Consider the following 14,669-nt stretch of genomic DNA (forward strand, 5'->3'; position numbering starts at 1 on the left):
TCTCATTAATTAATTTTATATTTAATTTTGCATGTAACACCCTCTTTTTATTCTATTTATTACTTGATAAATTGTTTTAATATTGGGTAGTGTTGGGATATGTTTTAAATTGAATGGAATAATGTTTATTAGAGTTTTGGTGTAGGGGATCTCACTTAGGTGAGGCAGGTTTCGCTCAAGCCAGACTGAGTGCCCAGAACCATATGTTTTTAGGGCAATCTTGCTCAAGCGAGATGAGTCTCGCTCGAGCAAGATAAGATAGACTTGACCTAACTGTCCTCTCGTCCAAGCGAGAAGTGATCTCGCTCAAGCAAGCAAGATTTCGCTCAGGCAAGCTGAGTCGCTCAGGCGAGAACTCACAGAAATTAACTCTTTGGACGTCTTCTCACTTAGGCAAGAATGACCCTCGCTCAAGCGAGAATATCAAAAAATATTTAGAATGACCATTGTCTAATTTTCTCGCTCATGCGAGACTAGGCTGACTTAGGCGAGAGTGACCTTGCTCAAGCAAGAAATGTTCGCTCAAGTGAGAGAGTGCGAGATTTGAGGGGTATTCAAGGGAATTCCGGCATGAGAAACTTCATTTATGTTCTAAGTTACGTTTCCTCCTCATTTTCTCTGAACTCTCACTTCCTTCGCTCAGATAAAACTTCTTCAAACTTCAATCAATCCTTGAATCCAAACTTGGACGTCAAATATAAATGCCTCTAAGTATGTTTCTCTGGGTTTAACTCTATTTGGTCCATTCGTTTCTCTTGCTTTTTGATTTCTTAAGGGTATCTTGTGATATCCAGGAAAACTTCTATTGCTGAGTAAGAACCTTCATCAATCTTTCTCCAAAGACTCATCTTGATGTAAGGAGAACTCTATTTTATCATTTTATTAAAGTGTATATTTTGTGCTTGTGGAGCATTATTACATAATTATTGTATGATAATATACGTGTTTGATTGATTACTTTGAGTGGTCATGTTGTATTATATGTAATATGTGATAAGAGCCAAGTGTAGAGATGTTATGATAAAGTATGATATTGCGCTTGTTGATTTGAGATGTTTAGACTATATGTTGAGATGTGTATATAAAAATTTAACTGAAAAGTGTGATGAGTAAATGTTATCTGGTAGTTAAGAATTATATGACTGTGATAAAGGATTAATGATACTAGTCTAAAGGACTTAATGATTGAAAATATATCATGATGGTATAAATTATGTGAACTTAGTTCAGAAGTGCTTTACTAAGCACAATCTTTTAGCTAGATAAGGGAAGTGGCATGAAAAGGAATATGATATGAGTATAAAGTGTTGAACAGATCTAGTGTGAATAGTTATAGAGATACACTAGGGGTATAGAGTTCGAAAACAATGAAAAATATGGGAAAAATGTAGGATGGTGAGCGACATTCATATATGTGTACACACTCTTTCTGAGAGTGAATGCGTGACATGGCCTCACACTCATTTCCTGACTAGACTCTTAACTATACCTTTGCTAATAGGCCCGTTATTGTATATGTTGTATCTGTGTGCATAGGCTAACCGATGACTATTTACCTAGTTGAATAAGACCTCAAAAAATGCTTGAAGCATCGTATTTTTGTGATCACAGTGTATTCAAAGTGTATATTTAAGAGAGAGATTTGAGGATTTATGATAAATTATGTATTATGACTATGTGAGAATTGTTGTTATGTTGTTTTGTGGTTGAATTTATTAAGTGATCTTCTATTCTGTGCTTATAAGTATGCTTTGATATTAACTTTTGTTATAAATGTATGTTTAATGATAAGGTAGATGTTTATCCTTCCTAAACTTTTCAGGGAACAAGGACGACAACACTCCGAGAGAGAATTAGATTGATAGATAGTTATGTATAGTGTAGATTAATTATGTATTTAATGATTATCAAAGGTTTTGTTATTTTAAGTTTGCTATAGATTACAATAATGTACCTAGCCACATACACACTTTGGAGATAGACCTATACTATAGTATTCCATTAGATTTTTCCTTTTAATGATAGGATCCATCATACTCTTTGTATATATATTTATAGAGGAACTGTTAGGACTCTGATAAATGTAGATTTTACTAGTATTTTACCTTAATTTTTAATACATTTTATATGAAAAACATGATGAAGAAAGCTGGAAAACTCATAAAAATAATAAAATATTCATTTCTAAATAGTTTAATTGTTTAGATTTTGTGAATTTTCTATGTAAAAAGTACTTATTAGAAGCTATTTTGCAGGAAACTCTGAGTTGAGATCATAAGGTTGGAGGATCAAGAGAGAAAGTAGAAGAAAGTAGCAAAAATTGAAATCAAGGAAAAAGGTCTGGTGACACAAGAGTTAGGCGTTATAACTTTTGTTCACAAAAGTGATTGTTCTAGAAGCTTAATATTGAAGAAAGATCTGTGTGTTATCACTTTTGTTCACAAAAGTGATTGTTCCAGAGAGTTCCCCAGCAAAGCAAAGCACGCGTAGTCACTTTTGTTTACAAGAGTGAGCGTTCCAGGGAGTTCCTTAGCATAACAAAGTGCGCATGATCACTATTGTTGACAAAAGTGATTGTTCCAGAGAAGTCTCTAGCAAAGCAAACTGCGCGTGATCACTATTGCTGACAAAAGTGATCGTTCTAACTGTGCGTGATCACTATTACTGACAAAAGTGATCGTTCAATAGAAGTCTCTAGCAAAGCAAGTTGCGCGTGATCACTATTGTTGACAATAGTGATCACGCCAAAAAGGCAGGAAATTCTATAAATAAGAGATTAGCCCATAAACTTGTATCTTTTTCTCATTTTTCATTTTCACACCTTAGGAGAGTTAGAGAGGGAGATTGGGGGCGACTTCCAAGCTCTAGACCTTGAGGAATCAGACTAAGATTGGATTTATGAAGAAATTTTGCAACTCCTCTTCTTCTACTCTTTCTCTCTCTTTTTCTTCTATGAACATGTTCTGATTTCTTTTTGTTATGGATTGATGGATCTGATTTTGATATTATAAATTGATTGTGGATCTGGATTTTAAGATCTTGATTGTATTGAACGTTTAATTCTTTCCTTAATGCAATTCTTGAATTAGCTATTCAATTGAATTGAACCTAGAGGATTTTCATCAATGAAAGTTGAGTTAATTTCTTAGATCTGAATTCAATGTCAAGGCTATGGATATCTTAGGGATAATCGCGATCTTGTGATCTCTTAATTTCCAATGCCTAATGTAATGTTTGATTGATTTACACCTAAGGAATTAGGGTAGTTAATTGAATATTAGGAGCAATGAGTTAAAGAATTGAACTTTGATAAATCTAGTGAAATTGATCATCAATCAATTAAGAAACTTAGAGTTTAGATCTAATTTAGTTTTGCAATTGATAAAGAGGTGAAATCAGTTCTAACTCCATTCACATATCATTTCATTTCTAAATTCGTCACTCTATTTTGTTGTTATTTTCTAATTTCTACAGTTTATTGCTTTTGTTCTTAAATGATTCAAAACACTCCAAATTTTATTTAGCTCAACTAGTTATCGATTTGTGAAATGGTAATTGATAGAACTAATCCCTGAGGACGATACTTGGGACTCAAACTGAATTCCAAATTTTATTACTTGCTATAACTATCTAGTACACTTCCTAGTTAGTGTTCTCTCAGCTTTGTGACAGACTCCAACTGCTATAAGTTATCTATGTACATACCTTGACCATGATTATCTCAAAAGGCCAACCTGACTAACTTTTCAGCGATCACAGACATTGGAGAGGATGAAGATCTAGATTCCGAGGATCTAGCAGAGATAAAGGGAAGACATAGTGATGACTAGCACCAAGTCCTCTATATTTTTTTAGATATGGATTATGACTACTCTGGGACTTAGTCTATTTTGACATTATAATTATGTATTCTAAGTTCCAATGCATTTTGAGAAACAATTTATAAATATTTAACTTATGTATGTAATGAAAATCAGCTATGTACCTTATTTTCTTATTGATTCTTACGTAAAAGTAGTGTTAAAAGTTGTAAATTACATTTTGTTATTCATAAAATCTTTGAAATTTTCATGAATAGAATTATTCACATGAAAGTTTTAATTTTATCACATGTATTACAATAAATTTAGTTATATTTATTATGCCTTGTTACAAATTTTATGTAATTCTAAAGGAGAAAATATAGGGTGTTACATCGCATCCTTTAAGTTCAAACAATTAAATTAAGAATTTTTTGATAATTGGAAACAATCCTTATGAGATGATATTTCGGGAACTTATTTTAGAAAATTTTATTACTTTTTGACTGGTAGCCCACAAACAAGTACATTATGAAATTTTCAAGTAAGGATTCTAAGTGCACAATTTGAACTTGAATAAGTGATGAATCTTCTCTTACACAAGGGATTATGAACTTGATTAAGTGCACAATTTTGACTCTCTTGTAATGAGAGTGATGGATTTATAAAGAAAATTGTCCATAATGTATAAAGATGAAAGATAAACATAAACAAAATGGTTGAATAACACTAGGTACAAAAATAGTGATTCATTGAGTTCATGACCAATGAGGATAATATAGTACCAAAGTTCAAGTTAACTTGTCTTGCACAATGGGAACATATGCTAAACTATCCTAAATACCACTAAAGCATACCATGATTAATTAGAGTGTGTATCACTAGAAGTGACTATAAAAACCTAAATTGGCCTCACTTTTTAAATGAATATTAGATCATATTAATCTCAAAAGATTAGAAATAAATTGTGCATAGAAATTTAAGAATTAAAAATTCTTTAGCAAAATTTACTAAAACGAGTTCGATTGGTAAAAAATCGGGGTAATATAAGAAGGAAATAAATATCTAAATTTATTATTTAATAATTTTATACTATTTAGAATAGTTTTATATGAATTATAAGAGGTATATAAATAACCAAAACTATAAAATAAATAAAATTATAAAATTTAACCAATATGACCAAAATACCCGTAGAAACACCTAGAATGGAGGTCCATTTTGGACAACCAAATGGATGAGATAAAATATGAAATTTTTATGGAGGATATTCCATACATAGATATTGTGGATGTGAAAAGATGGAGCCCCAAAAGATAGGGGAAAATTTACCCAAAATTCCCCCAAAAGAAGCTCAAAAGTCAAGATTAAATAAAAATGTGGGCTAGAAATTGTACCAATGTTAAGTGTCTATTTTGTATAAATTCTAGTACGTATTTAGACACCTAAGAACTTGAATTAAATGGAAATTTTTTTTAACCCCTTTATCTTTAAGAAATCAAAAAGATATGTAATTATGGTATTTTGTTGAGAGTTGTTAGATTTTGGAACTAATTTTCTTTTATTTTGACCTTGCAGAACTGAGAAAAAAAATTTGGAAAATTTGAAGTCTCTCAACCTCTCAGCCTTTGGGAAAACCCTAAGCAAACTAGAGCCAAAGAGTAAGGTTTGGAAGCATATCTCAACCGCTCAGCTATTGTAAAGGTGTTGAGCGGAATGGTTCTAGAGAGGATGGATGTCTCGGCCTTCCAAGTGCCTAGTGCTTCTCCAAGTGCCCAACGGTTTAGGTTTCTTAAACATGAAGAATTCTCTCAATCGCTAAGTCATTCCCCAAGCACTGAGCGGTTCACTCTCTCTCCAGATGGTATAAATAGAAAATAAAGAAGAACAGAGGCGACAAAAAAGACATAAAAAACAAAGGTCGTGAATCTGGGCGTTCAACTAGAGAAGAGGGAGATTCATCATTTTATCTTTTTCTACTTCATTCTCTCTTGTATTTTGGGATTGTCACTCATCACCATGAGTAACTAAACCATTTTTCTTTTGAGATTGCATGTAATCCATCAAACTCTATCGTATTCCTTTTTTTATTATATTTATGATATCTATTATTCAATGTTAGTGATTGTTATTCTGTTCTTAATGCTTAGATGAACTGATCACTTGTGTTTTGATTTTTTACTTTGATTTCAATTGAAAAATGTTTTCTAAGTTCGATATGAATCATATCACCTAATAGCTCTAAATTCTAGGAATAGATTTGGAGTAATTAGTTGGTTAGGTTCTTGAACTTAATGCAAGGATCATAATTTGATGAAATGAGAAATCGATGTTGGATTATAATCCTTAGTAACTCTAAATGCAAGGAATTGATTTAGAGTAGCTTAAGAGAATTCAATAGTATTGATTAATAGAATCATATTTATATGACATTAGGGATCAATTGAGCTAGATTGATGAAATTCAATCTCAACAGTTTCTCTCTCTTGTTGTTTCCTAATTTTATTTACATTGTTTAATTTTAGTTAATTTATGTTTCAAATTAATGAATATCAAAATGTGCATACATAATGTATATATTTCTTTTCTCAAGCTTTAAATGGGCTATTAGAACCCGCTATTATGGTTTGACAACCCTTATTTCATCTTTATTACAATAAACTTGGTCTGCTTGCCACACATTAAAATTACTTAACAAGTCTTAGTGCTATTGCTAGGACTTGTGTCAAGATAGTTAGTAATTATTTCATCCTTAATAAAGCTTGTTTATAATTATATTGATTGTATATATTTTGTTTATAGTTAGCAATTATTGTTCTTGTGCTAATCCTTTTGTTTAGTTTCTTTTGCGTATGCAAGGAAAACTTCCAGTTGAACAGATACTTTTTGATCCAGAAATTGAGAAAATAGCTAGAAGGAATAATAGTAAAGAAGGAAACAAAAAAAACATGGAAAGGAGAAGCAACAAAAGGATGATTCATCCACCTCAGTTTTTGTTCAACAACCTCAATATGAAACAATGGCTGAAGTTGGTGGTCCTGGGAATAATAATCAAAATAATCCTAGGAGACTCTTAGGAGAATACTCTCGGCAAGTGGGGCCTAGACATTTTTCCAGTCTTATGAGGCTTGCCAGAGGAGTAGAGATGAAGTCAGCTCTATTATCTTTGATCACATCAAACCAGCTTGCAGGGATGAACCATGAGGATCCCTATTATCATCTATCTACCTTTTATGAGTTGTGTGGCACTATGAGAGTTTCAAGTGATGATGAAGAATCTGTGTACCTTAGATTATTCCCTTTCTCTTTGACAGGAAAAGCAAGAACTTGGCTACAATTTCATCCAAATCAAAGTTTAACCCGATGGGAGGATGTGAAAAGGAAGTTCCTGACTAGATTTTTTCCTCCTCGATATATCAGTGCCAAGTCAGCCATAGCCACTTTCTCACAAGGAGCTGATGAGCCTTTGTGTGAAGCATAGGAACGATATAAATCCTTATTGAGGAAGTGTCAAAATCACGAATTTGATGATGTTGCCTAGTTAAACATGTTCTATAATGGGCTTAGACCGCAAACACAGATGTTGCTAGATGTGTCTGTAGGCAATTCTATAATGATGAAGGATTCTGAAGAGGCCATTACAATCATTGATGCATTAGCAGCTAGTGATTTTCAAGCCCATCATGATAGAAGCAACCCTCCACCTCCAAAAAGAGGGATTTTGGAGTTAGATACTCAAAATGCAATTTTAGCCCAAATTAAGCTTCTTTCACAAGAAATGGAAGATTTGAAGAAGCAAATGTCTAAGATGCAAATTGGATCTTCTTTTCGTTCTCAACAACAGGTAATAAGATGTGATTGTTGTGTAGTTGATCACCCAAATGGTCATTGTGCTATGCTTGAACAAGAGGTAGAAGAAGAAGTGAGTTATCTGAATAATTCTAGGAGACAAGGTAACTACTCTGGTAATTACAATTAGAACCAAGGTTGGAGAGCTAATGTTCGAAGGGCAAGTCTAGTCATCGAGAAGTAATAAAGGGTTCTTAAATTAAGTTCCCGAAATATCGTCCTACAAGGATTGATTTTTAATAACTCATAATTTCCTAATTCAATTGTTTAAACTTCAAAGATACGAGATTAATTAAAACAAGAATTTATAAAATCAATTATAAAACTAAGAGCAAGGAATACAATGCACGTCTTGGTTAAACTTATTGGAGAAGAACCTAGGGCGTATGAGTTTTCTCATTCAATCCTTTATGTTATTTTTCTATTTAACTCTAAATCTGATTTCCTTGTGATTACTAACCATTCATACGAATACTATTAATACCCAATGGTCATGCAATATTAATATTCTTTTCTCTAAATTAACATCCTCTATGGTCATGCAAGACATCAAATTAAGAAAGTTTAAGGAACCTATGAATATGTTAATTTAATGATTAGAAGAGAAAGATTAGTTTGGTCTACCTAATCCTTTGTCTCATTTTACCCTATAAATCTATTAATTAACTGAGGTACGGTTGCTTGACGATATAATTAATTAGGATTAAGAGAGAAGCGCAATAGGATAAAATATAATCACAAAACGGAAATAAAATTTAGATTCAAACGTCAAAACCCCACAAATTCATGAACAATAGTTCTCATAGCCCTAACTGTGGACTTAGTTATCATGCTAAAGAAAAGAACTAAAACAATCATAAACAAAGCCATAATTAAAAGAAATAGCAAACTAGAGTATGAGATGTGTTCTCGGTCTTCAAGTACGATTGCTCGAAACTCCAAGTCCTGTCAAGAGTGCACCAAAGATCTCGTGCAAGAGAGACGAGATGAGATGTATCCTAGAGCAAAAGCCAAGATAAAAATGGTGGCTCCTATGATGCCTGAGGTCTCCCTTTTAATAGGATTTGAAAACCCTAAAGACTCTTCATAATTGGGCTTCCTGCAGATGAGCACGGTCGTGCAAGGCCTTAAGCACGACCGTGCATGGGCTTGAAGCACCCCCGTACTTGCTGAAAAGGTATGGGCGTGCTGGTTGCTGCGAAACTCTAATCTTCAATTGTTTTGGGCCCAAAACGCACCTAAAGTCTACTTGCAGCATCTTTATACCAAACTACATAATTAATATATAAATTAGTGTAAATCTCAAATAAAATTTAGGTCAAATATATATGGGCTGTAAAATAGGGCCTAATTACATACTTATCAGGTAATCAGAATCAATATCTTGGATGGAAACAGGATGCAGGTCCTTCACAAAGACAACCTCCTCCAAAGCCATATCAAAATCAGCAACCTTACCAACTAGACAAGTTGACTAAAATGAAGGATGCTCTCACTTAGTTCATTCATGTTTTCACCACTAATCACAACTAATCAGAAAAATATTAAGGCTTCTATCAGAAATCTTGAAGTACAAGTAGAGCAACTAGTAAACAAGTTGGCTAATCAGCAAAACAGTAAATTTTTAGCAAATACATAGGTCAATCCAAAGGAGCACTGCAAATCTATCACTACAAGTAGAGGCACTATGATTGGTTAACAGGAAGTTGAGGAAAGGGAACCAGAAAGTGAGCAAGAGGTGGAGGTGAATAAAGAGGATGAAGAAAAAGAAAAGAAAAAAAAATAAAGATGAGAAAAAATTAAATGGAGTGGAAGGAGGGAAGAAGAAAAAGAAAGATAAGGAAGTAGTGAAAGTTCCTCCTGTGAAAAATCTACCATACCCACATGCTTCATCTAAGCAAGATAAGGAACAACAATTCACAACGTTCCTTGACATTCTTAAGAGGCTTCAGATCAATACCCCTTTTACATAAGCTATGGAGCAAATGCCCACTTGCTAAGTTTATGAAAGAGCTTATGACCAAAAAAATAAGATTGAGTAAGGAAGAGACAGTGGAGTTAGAATCGGGATGTAGTGCTATCATTCAAAGATCTACACTCAAAAGTATGGAGATCCAGGAAGTTTCACACTACCAATGACCATTGGGCAGTTTACAGTTGGAAAGACATTATTAGAGCTAGGGACTAGCATTAATCTCATGCCTTTATCTATGCACAAGAGGATTGGTGATGTGGAAGTAAGACCAACAAGAATGATCCTACAGTTAGCTGACTGGTCTGTCTAGTACCATGAGTTATAGAAGATCTCTTGGTGAAAGTTGATAAATTCATGTTTCTGGTGGACTTTGTGGTAATAAACATGGAGGAGGATTCTGAATTTCCTCTAATTCTAGGTTGCCTTTTTATAAAGACTACCAGAGTGATCATTGATGTCGATCATGAAAAATTAAAGGTGTATGTACAAGATGATGAAGTAAATTTTAATGTCTTTGAAGGCATGAATTTCAATGGATCTTGAGCATTTTCTTGCTCGGAATGGTTGATGTTTCAAAGCTAGGATTGATGTGCGGTCACCATTTGAAAAGCTTTGAAGTCAACAAAATTCTCATTGCATGTTTTGAACCGTGCCTTCGCATTAATATTTTTTTGGAGGTGAAGTTTTTGATTTACCTTTTGTTTGAGGGCAAACATGGTCTTAAGTTAGGGGGAGTTGTTAAGTGTATATTTTGTATAAATTCTGGTAAGTATTTAGATACTTAAGAACTTGAATTAAATGAAAATTTTGTTTTTAACCCTTTTATCTTTAAGAAATCAAAAAGATATGTAATTACTGTATTTTGTTAAGAGTTGTTGAATTTTAGAACCAATTTTCTTTTATTATGACCTTGCGGGACTTGGAAAGATTTTTGTAAGATTTGAAGTCTCTCAATCGCTCAACCTTTGCGGAAACACTAAGCGGACTAGAGCCAAAGAGCAAGGTTGGAAACATGTCTCAACCACTCAGCTATTGTATAGGTGTTGAGCGAATTAGTTTAAGAGAGAATAGAGGTCTCGGCCTTCGAAGCGCCCAGTGCTTCTCTAGGTGCCCAACGGTTTAGGTTTCTTAACCATGAAGAATTCTCTTAATTGCTCAGCCATTCTCCAAGCACTCAGCGGTTCAATCTCTCTCCAGATGGTAAAAATAGAAAACAGAGATAGAACAGAGGCAACAAATAAGACAAATAAAAAAACAAAGGTCACGAATCTGGGCATTCAACTGGGGAAGACGGAGATTCATCATTTTGTCTTCTTCACTCCATTCTCTTTTGTATTTTGGGATTGTCACTCATCACCATGAGTAATAAACCAATTTTCTATTGAGATTGAATGTAATCTATCAAACTCTCTTTGTATTCCTTTTTTTATTATATTTATATATTTATTATTCAATGTTAGTGATTGTGATTCTGCTCTTAATGCTTTAGATGAATTGATCACTCATCTTTTGATTTTTTATTTTCATTTCAATTGAAAAATGTTTTCTAAGTCCAATATGAATCATATCACCTAATAGCTTTAAATGCTAGGAATAGATTTGAAGTTATTAGTTGGTTAGGTTCTTGAACTTAATACAAGGATCATAATTTGATGAACTAAATTTTATTTATATTGTTTAATTTTAATTAATTTACGTTTCAAATTAATGAATATCAAAATGTGCATATATAATGTATATATTTATTTTCTCAAACTTTAAATAGGATATTAGAACCTATTATTATCTTATAAGTTCCTGTGGTTTGACAAACCTTATTTCATCTTTATTACAATAAACTTGCTCCGCTTGCCACACCTTAAAATTGCTTAACAAGCAACAAGCCAAGTGACTGATTAGGGCCCATGTGCACCAAATTATGATTAAGAGATAAAATTAATTATGTCTTAATCCCAGCTGGACAAATATATTTTATGAGAGCTAATCAAGTCAAGTCAACAAAGTAATGATCAAGAGATAAGGTTAATGATGAGTAATTTTTGCTAACGATTGGATTAGTTGTCCTCTAAGTAGAAACCTTGAACCGTGACCAAGACCATTCAAATGAGACTAGATTATCTTCAAAAAGTAATTAAAATAGTTGGAATAAAACTAGGAAACTTAGAATCCAAATAGAAGTACAAAAGTCATGATTGAGGGCATTTTGGACGTTGGCAAAAGATGCAAATGTGTAGGCTTGTAGAATAAGTCAAAAAGGGACCAAAATCAAATCCAAACACTTGTAAGAGAGAGAAAGGGCAGTCATAAGGTACTCTTGGGGAGGGCAAAAATCAAGACAGATTCTATTTAAAATTATGCATGCAAAGAGAAACTTTCACCCATTTTCATGCAAGCTTAAGAAGTTCTTTATTCTTCTTTATCTCATCCTCTCTAAACAATTCTAAACTTACTTCAAACACTTCACTTCAACCTTACCAAGTTAGATCATCCATTACCTTACCATAAAAGTCTCAAATCAAACTTTCAACCCCACCAAAAACACTAGATTACCTCACAAACCTACAAAACTTTCAACATTTCTTCTTGGGTACCATTGTCATGTGAAGAAGGAGGAGGCCAAGGGTAGGAACTCACTTTCAAGAGGAGAAAAAGGGCAAAAAGGAGAAAAGGAGAAAAGGAGAAGGATTCCTCAAGGATCAAGCAATAAATCACCTAAAAACACCAAGTAAATGGAGGTACTATTCATAATCAAAGGGAATACTTTATTTAAGTGATTTTGAGTCAAAGGAGAGACTTAACCTTTTTTGGTTGTGTTAAACTTGTATGAGTTAGTGAATCCATGATTAAAGTTTTGATTGAAACAATCAATTGCATGAACATCAATATAGACCACAAAAAATGTTGTATTTGATTATGACTTTACTTGCTATGTGGTTGGTTACATGAAAAGCTTGCATGTTCATGTGAATCTATGGTTGTGTGATTTATTTCTATTGTGTCTAAGTTGGATTCATGATTCTCTCTTGGATTGAAATTATTTTTGGAATCAAAATTAATTTTTAAGCTATTTTGAAGACTTATTAAAGAAAACTTCTAAAAAAATGAACTAAAAATGGAAAATGACCATAAAGAGGACTCTTGGACATATTTGAACCTATTAACTACATGAAATTATGATGAGGACAAAATTTGAAAGATAAATTCAAAAAATTGAACTTAAAAATGGTAAATTACTATGGTAGGACCAAGAGAATGATCTAAACCATATTTGGACATGAACTAAGGACCGTGAAATTCATGAGAAACATGCTAGACAATTTGACACTATCAAATTTGGAGAAATGACCTTTTATAATTAACATAAGATATAAGGACTTAACTGCAAATATTGTAAAATATGTAAAAACCTTTGCAAAAATTTTTGTTGGTCTTTTATTCATGTAGATAGCTGAATTATGAAAAAAATTTCACTAGTTTTGTTTATTTGAATTTACATTTAATTAGTTATAATTTTTCTAAGATTCTATTGTATGAAAATAGTTTTTTAGGAACAACATGGCTTAAATTATTTTTGTCTTAAGATCTGTGAGTAGCATTATCTTATTTACATTTTTTTTATGAAAATGGACATCTTGATGAAAATATACTCACTGATTTCATTTGATTTGGATTTTAAACGAAATAGTTATAAATTTTTGAATATTCTGCTGTGAGTGAATGATTCCCTTATAACAGTATACCTTAAATCCTTTTTTCTGAAAATTCTACATGATGTTATTTTATTCATATTTTTGCATGAAAGTACGCATCAAAAAGAAAATATTCCTATTGAGTTTGCTCAAATTGAAGTTAAAATAAAATACTTATAATTTTTTCAAGATGTTGTAGTATGGAAGTAATGTTTTTGTGCATGTTACTAAGAAACCTATTTTCATTTTAAAGGATAAAAGTAGAGTTATTTTATTAATATTTCTTTTTCATGAAATTAGATGTTATAAGGAAGATATCCTCATTGGTTTGATGAATTTTGGAGTAAAAATAAAATAGTTATGATTTTTGTGTTGAGCTGAAACTAAATAACCAAAGTGAAAGAATGCCACTAGGATCATTAATTTTGGTATTGAATTGGATGATTTATGATTTTTCCAATATATTGTGGCTGAATTGTGTTATTCTAAGACATGTAATGAGAATTTAAAGCATAAATTGATGTTTGTGAGTGGATGGACTTTGAAAGTATTTTTACCTAAAAATAAACATGTTAAGGTGAATAACCTCACTAGTCTCTGATGATTCATATTTTGTACTGACATTTATAGCCTTATTGCATCTTCCAAAATATTTTTCCTTCTTACATATTTCATTTAGCATGTTTTTGCATTTCTTGCACTAAATTGAAATTTTCATGAATACTTGTTGTCTTTACTTTATATTTCATATTTTTGCTATTCTGACCTTTGTCCACTTTTTTTGCCATAACTTTTTCTGTAGATCTCATTTTTGGCTAATTCTTTTTGGAATGGATTCCTGACTTCCTGGGCTTCAATTTGGATGTATGGATCATGCTATTTAGAATTTGGAGCTATTTTCTATTAATTTTTTAAGTTCAGACTTAAAACATACCTTGGCCCATTTATTTTTGTTTTCATTTAAGAATTTCTCCCGCTTTTTGAGAGAAAACTTTTTTCGTTATTATTTACTTGCCTCTTTTCGGATTATGCAACAAATTTAATTTCCAATTTTGCTACGACTCTCAATTATTCTTTTCTCACGAATAATCTCGTCACAAGCGTAGATTGCAAGATCGATTGATCGCTCTGAGTTTGTCTTTTCACTTTCTCGCAATTCTTGATTAAGATTGGTGCATGCATAATTTGATTGAATTTAGTTTTTATTCTTGAGTGTAAGATTGATCGATTGATTTCTTTTGCATTCGAAATTTAGGCAAATTCGGTATGATAATCCTAGTTTGCATTTGTGATTCATGATTTCAATTTGTGGCTTTAATTCGTGTTAGTCTTAATCGCCTTCGTTCTTTTAATTGC

This window comes from Abrus precatorius, unplaced genomic scaffold (genome assembly GCF_003935025.1).
Source record: "Abrus precatorius isolate BTA unplaced genomic scaffold, Abrus_2018 Scaffold3, whole genome shotgun sequence".
Classification (NCBI taxonomy): Eukaryota; Viridiplantae; Streptophyta; class Magnoliopsida; order Fabales; family Fabaceae; genus Abrus; species Abrus precatorius.